The sequence below is a fragment of the Eucyclogobius newberryi genome, unplaced genomic scaffold (genome assembly GCF_026437365.1).
Source record: "Eucyclogobius newberryi isolate DKJ021-1_F unplaced genomic scaffold, fEucNew1.0.hap1 SCAF_11, whole genome shotgun sequence".
Taxonomy (NCBI): domain Eukaryota; kingdom Metazoa; phylum Chordata; class Actinopteri; order Gobiiformes; family Gobiidae; genus Eucyclogobius; species Eucyclogobius newberryi.
In genome coordinates, this window is record NW_027315735.1 from 14,622,717 (window position 1) to 14,629,887 (window position 7,171).

The following is a 7,171-nucleotide window of genomic DNA, read 5'->3' on the forward strand; positions in this document are numbered from 1 at the left end:
GGCCCTGCCTACAGTTTCTCTGGAACTTTATTACAGCAGCCAAACATTTTGCTTCAAAGAATGTGTAGCATAACACTAGGCCAGTAAAAAGTCTTATCTTAAAAAAAAATCTTCTAATGATAAGATATGCCTTTATTTGTCCACACAATGGGGAAATTTCAGTGTTGCAACGCAAGTAGGTACAGAAGTAAAAGAACAGATAACTTATAGGAAGCTTTAAAAAAAACACTCTAAATAGAAAAGCTCTTATAAACAAAACTCTTATAGACAAAAACCTGCTATATTCTTAATAAGGAATAGAAAAAAATAAATAAAAATAAGATAAAAGTAAACACTCTTATTTACAGCAGTTATATGGATGGAGAATATTGCACCAATGCGATTGATATTATGTCAGAGTATTGCACATGAATGACATTATTGTGAATGAAAATGACAGTATTGCACATGAATATAACAGTATTGCACATGATTATGAAGCTGAATGACACGTGTTCAGTACTAACAGTGTTTGTTATAAAGTCTGACAGCAGCAGGAAGGAAAGACCTGTGAAACGTCTCCTTCACACAGCGAGGGTGGATCAGTCTGTCACTGAAGCTGCTCTCCAGAGCGGACAGAGTGTCCTGCAGGGGGCGACACTCATGGTCCAGCATAGATGTGAGTTTAGCCAGGACCCTTCTGTCCCCCACCTCCTGCACCGAGTCCAGAGCGCAGCCCAGGACGGAGCTTTGTCCAGCTTCTTCCTCTCCCTCTCTGTGATGCTGATGCTCCAGAAGGCCACACCGTACAGGAGCTGATGCCACCACAGAGTCGTGGAAGGTCTTCAGGAGTGGTCACCCATAGATCATTATGGATATTTCTGAACAGATGACAAATATGATGCATTATTTAATTTATTTATTTTTTGAGACAGGGACAGTGCACACTACACATAACGTAATCAGGAGAGATGCATTGTACCAGGCTGAAGCCCAAGTACTTATTTCAACCTTTTTGTCCCTGGGCAGGCTGAAGTTGTTTAGTCCCACTGAGATATAAAATCTCTTGAGTGTTGGTGCCATATACTGGCTGCAGAGGGAGAGTCTCAAAACAGAGTTGTGCTGATCGCGAGAAGATGGGAGAAATTCTCAGAGTGAGTCTGGAGATGATTTCTGGAGTTTAAAAAACGTCAGTTATGGAGGCGATTCAAAGTGTTTTTAAGGCTCGGAGGGAGAGGACTATAACAATTTTATGATCGGGTTAAAACAGAAAGAAATACATTTTGCAGAATATGTGTCCTTAAAATCAATATTGATCTAAAACAGGGGTGTCCAAACTTTTTTTTAGTGGGGGCCAAATACAAAAAAAATAAACAAAGGGCCGAGCCGCACACTAGAGGTGACATATTGACGCATGAATACCGTGTGTGTTTCTAACTCACCTATAATGTGAAGAACATTGCACTGAAGGATGGCTGACATCTCAGGAGAAAGTTTGGTGGTTGAGACACGAAGGACTTCACAGAGATGGCTATCAGTAATTCTGGTTCTCAGTCTGCTTTTGTTCTGATTTAACAGAGAAAATGTTTGTTCACATATGTATGTGGAGCCTCATCATTCTTTTTGCGTGGTGTCTCATCAGAGGAAACTTGGCATTATCCAAACCCTGATAGAATTCAGGGAGGGAGAGAAGCTGATGTTGACTCTTCAGTGAATCATCACATTGCATTTCAATCAGTTCTAACTACAGACTCTCTTCCACTTCTTCTGCATCCACCAGGAAGGGGGTCGAGAACAGCTTGATTTGTTTGTCAATGACAGAAAAATCTTGGAAACGCTGGTTGAATTCTGTCACGAGAGATGCAATCACAGACCCATATTTCTCCTTTTTAGCAGAAAGGTCGGCCTTTGGAAAAGCAGACTTGATTTCAGACAGCGCAGGGAAGTGTGCACCATTATAGCCTCGTAGTTGTGTCTCAAACAGGCAGAGCTTTACGCAGAAGGCTTTAATGTGCGCATACAGGAGTGGCACCAGCTGTTCTTTGCCTTATAGGTTCTTGTTCAGTGTATTCAGATGATGCGTGAGGTCAACTAAAAATGCCAGGTCTGCCAGCCACAGAGTTTGTGAAGAGGCCCTTCTCTTTTAAAAACTGGTCAATTTCTGATCTCAGCGAATAAAACCGCTGCAGCACAGAGCCGCGGCTGAGCCAGCGCACATCAGAGTGGTAGAGTACATCCCAGTATTCAGCATCAGAAAGGTACAGGTACAGTCCTCTAGCTCAAATTATGTTGACAGTTTTTTCAAACAGTGTTCATCACATGGCCCGGCTGGACAGTCTTGGCACACAGTGCTTCTTGGTGGATTATACAGTGCATCCTAACAGCCTCACCTCCGCTCTCTTTTACCTTGGCGCACACCAACGATGCCATTCCTTTGCGCTCGTCCGTCATGGCCGGAGCTCCATCCGTTGTTACTCCACAGAGCTTGTCCCATTTAAGCCCCATCTTTTCAACTACCTCTGACACAGCTTCAAAAATATATTTTCCCGTTGTTGTGCCTTTTAGGCTCATCATATCAAGCAGTTCCTCCGTACAGCAAAAATTATCATCTACTCCCCGCAAATAAATTAACAGTTGCGCTGTGTCTGTGACATCTGTGCTCTCATCGCACGCTATCGAGTAAAAATCAAAAGCACATGCTTTGTCTCTCAGCTGAAGTTTCAAGTTAGCTGACAAGTCCTCGATTCTCCGCGCCACTGTATTTCTGGATAAGCTCACATTGTTGAAATCCGGCACTTTTTCTGGCACATTATTCCTGTGACTTGGATGAGGCACTGCTTTATGAGATCACCGTCTGAAAACGGTTTGCCGTGCTGGGCAATAAGTTTAGCGACTTCATAACTTGCTATTGTGGCATTTTCCTGTATTTTGTTAGCACGAAAAAAAAAGCTGCTGTTGAGCTTGCAGGCCAGCTGTCATTGGCTTGATTTTCTGTGTTTGTTCGGCACCGGTGTGCGATGTGTAGCTCTGATGTTTGGTCTCATAGTGCCGACTGACATTATACTCTTTCACCACAGCAACATCTTCATTACAAATCAAACAGACACACTTTCTCTTGATTTCTTTAAAGAAATACTAATTTTCCCACCGTGTTTAAAATCTTCTACACTCACTTGCTATTTTTGCTTTTTCTCGGTGCTGCCATTTCTGGTGACTCGCACTTAAAGTTTTTCTTCGCTTAGTTTCGTTTCTGTGGCTGGCTCCATCTAGTGTTGAAACTGAGAAGTGCAATGGAGTTGAGCTCAAGCTTCTTGTGTGGGCCATATTCAATTATATTTTCAGAATTTGCTGCGGGCCAATAAAAACTGGACCGCGGGCCAACTGTAGTTTGCACACCCCTGATCTAAAATCTAGAATTTCCTTTTCACAATATAGAGCCAACCTGACCACATTCTCCGTTACCTCGTCTAAAGTTTGACATTTGCCTCCCCAGTGGGACTCACAAGTAAATAAATAAAGAATGCAGTGCTCAAGATTTACTCAGTTAATTGCTTCATTACAAAAGAACATATGAATAATGTAACAGATATAGACAGTAATACAAGTTTAATGCATTATAATGTGTTATGTAACTATGCCACATGACTCAAACGATGCAAATTTAAATTAGAAAGTGCCAGGATGAAGGCTGCACACAAAGTGCTTATATGAGTGATGAGTGTGCTGTGCAGGGGAGATGAAGAGGGTGTAGTGGCACGCACATCCGCGGGCTGGCCAATCACGTTGACGCAAAGCTAATTTAGGGAAGCCTCCTCATCTGCGTCTCTCTCTTGGCTTTCACCTCTGACGTTGGCACACAAGTGGGCGCTTTGAAGCAGAGCCGCCAGTTTAAAAACATGTTCTAGTTTCAAACACCGCAAGTTGCTGTCCAAACGGCCTAACGCCCAGCACCATACGCTCCGCGAAATCTCTGTCTCCGCGATCTATCGCCTCTACAACTCTGGAGCTCTCACACTTGCCAGACATAGGCTCTTTTTGGGCAACTTAACAGTGTTTTTCGCCTGGAAGTCTTTAGAAATCTGACACTTTATTGAACGAAAAAATATAAAGAACGAAGGTGCCGTTCACAGACACCAGAATGAACGCGTTCATATTATCGTTCGCCATCAGTAATACCGTTCGTTCAGTTCACGTTCACCAAAATTATGAACGCGTACAACACTGCTCACATATGCCTCAGTGCCCTTCACACACACCTGCCTCTGTGCCCCTTACACATGTCTGCCTCTGTGCCCCTTACACATGTCTGCCTCTGTGCCCCTTACACATGTTTGCCTCTGTGCCCCTTACACATGTCTGCCTCTGTGCCCTTCACACACACCTGCCTCTGTGCCCCTCACACATGTCTGCCTCTGTGCCCCTTACACATGTCTGCCTCTGTGCCCCTTACACATGTCTGCCTCTGTGCCCCTCACACATGTCTGCCTCTGTGCCCCTTACACATGTCTGCCTCTGTGCCCCTTACACATGTTTGCCTCTGTGCCCCTTACACATGTTTGCCTCTGTGCCCCTCACACATGTCTGCCTCTGTGCCCTTCACACACACCTGCCTCTGTGCCCCTCACACATGTCTGCCTCTGTGCCCCTCACACATGTCTGCCTCTGTGCCCCTTACACATGTTTGCCTCTGTGCCCCTCACACATGTCTGCCTCTGTGCCCTTCACACACACCTGCCTCTGTGCCCCTCACACATGTCTGCCTCTGTGCCCCTCACACATGTCTGCCTCTGTGCCCTTCACACACACCTGCCTCTGTGCCCCTTACACATGTCTGCCTCTGTGCCCCTCACACATGTCTGCCTCTGTGCCCCTCACACATGTCTGCCTCTGTGCCCCTCACACACACACCTGCCTCTGTGCCCCTCACACATGTCTGCCTCTGTGCCCCTCACACACACACCTGCCTCTGTGCCCCTCACACATGTCTGCCTCTGTGCCCCTCACACATGTCTGCCTCTGTGCCCTTCACACACACCTGCCTCTGTGCCCCTTACACATGTCTGCCTCTGTGCCCCTCACACATGTCTGCCTCTGTGCCCCTCACACATGTCTGCCTCTGTGCCCCTCACACATGTCTGCCTCTGTGCCCCTCACACACACACCTGCCTCTGTGCCCCTCACACATGTCTGCCTCTGTGCCCCTCACACACACACCTGCCTCTGTGCCCCTCACACATGTCTGCCTCTGTGCCCCTCACACATGTCTGCCTCTGTGCCCCTCACACACACCTGCCTCTGTGCCCCTCACACATGTCTGCCTCTGTGCCCCTCACACATGTCTGCCTCTGTGCCCCTCACACGTCTGCCTCTGTGCCCCTCACACATGTCTGCCTCTGTGCCCCTCACACATGTCTGCCTCTGTGCCCTTCACACACAACCCGTGGTGAACTGGGGTGGTAGTGTATCCAGTTATTTGTGAGGATTGGAGTCAGGAGCGGCCAGGGAGCTTTCGGGAGCCCTTCATTAGGAATGGACTTCCCTCCACTTTTTAAAAACATTTACATGATCAGGTTTTGGGTTTGGTGCATGTTCATCTGTTTCCTGTTTTTGTAGTGTTTGTTGAATGTATAAGCTCAAGCACGGAGTGATATTAACTTTTATACTGATTTTGTGGACCTGATGGTAAACTAATCTGAGAGAACCCTGGTCTGTGGCGCCAATTGGAGTCTCTGCATTCAACCTACATTGGACTTGTCAAACTCCAAAAATGTCCAACGACATTAATTGTGTTAAATTGATGTCTACTTGTGTTTTTTATTGGGCCAGAGCTGAACGAGAATCATCCTGGCGAGGGACTTATTAGTAGCCTGGGGCTGGGCTGGAAAAACGAAACATCGATTAGTAAGCAAGGACAAATCTGCCAATGAGGTATCAAAAATTTAAAATCAGCAAAATTTAAAATCAGTAAGCTCTAATTTTGAGTGAAGACCCCGTGAAGAAATATTGAAAGATGCCTCAGTAGCACAATCTCAAAAATGTATTAACATGGGGCCGGAAGCAAAAAAAGTCGCAGTAAAAATACAACGCAAAAATTATATTATGACCCTGCCCTGAATAGTTCAGGAAGTCGGCCATATTTGATCAAACAGGGCGCTGACAAAAGTGCACCTCAGAATCAGAAAAGGTTTATTGCCAATGTCAATTAACATAATGCACAAACATAGGAACCTGCTTTGGTGCAACATAAAAGAAAAACTTTAAATCTGCCAGAAGATAAAAAATAAAAATAGGCTTATTTTTATTTTTATGTACATTTACATATGTAGTGCAGAAAGTGAACAGTGTTCAAGAAGTGTTCATGAGTCCAACAGCAGAGGGAAAGAAACTGTTCGAGATGAGCCCGATGATGGTGGTGTCGTCCGCAAACTTGATTAGTTTGACGGAGGCGTGGCTGGAGGTGCAGCAGTTCGTGTATAGGGAAAAGAGCAGGGGAGAAAGTACGCAGCCCTGTGGTGCTCCTGTGCTGATGGTCCGTGTGTCCGAGACATTCTTCCCCAGCCGCACGCACTGCGTCCGATCCGTCAGGAAGTTGGTGATCCACCTGCAGGTGGAGTCGGGTACGCTGAGCTGGGAGAGCTTGTCCTGGAGCAGAGCAGGGAGGATGGTGTTGAAAGCCGAGCTGAAGTCCACAAACAGGATCCTCGCGTAGGTGTCCAGATGCTGCAGGGTGAAGTGGAGAGCCAGGTTGATGGTGTCGTCCACAGACCTGTTGGCTCTGTAGGTGAATTGCAGGGGGTCCAGCAGGGAGGAGGTGAAGGACTTGAGGTGGGGGAGAGCCAGGCGCTCAAATTACTTCATGACTACAGACGTCAGCGCCACAGGTCTGTAGTCATTAAGTCCAGTGATGCGCGGCTTCTTGGGGACAGGGACGATGATGGACGACTTGAAGCAGCCTGGGACATGGCATGACTCCAGGGAGGTGTTAAATATGCCAGTAAAGACAGGGGCCAGCTCGCCTGCACAGTGTCTTAAGGTGGCCGGGGTGACATTGTCTGGTCCAGCAGCTTTTCGCGGGTTGGATTTGCGGAATAGTCTGCACACGTCCTGTTCTTGAACTGTAAGAGGGGTCGAGGAGGTGGGGGGGAGCGGGGTTGAGATGGCAGAAGTGGCCACAGTGGGGGAGGGGGAGTCA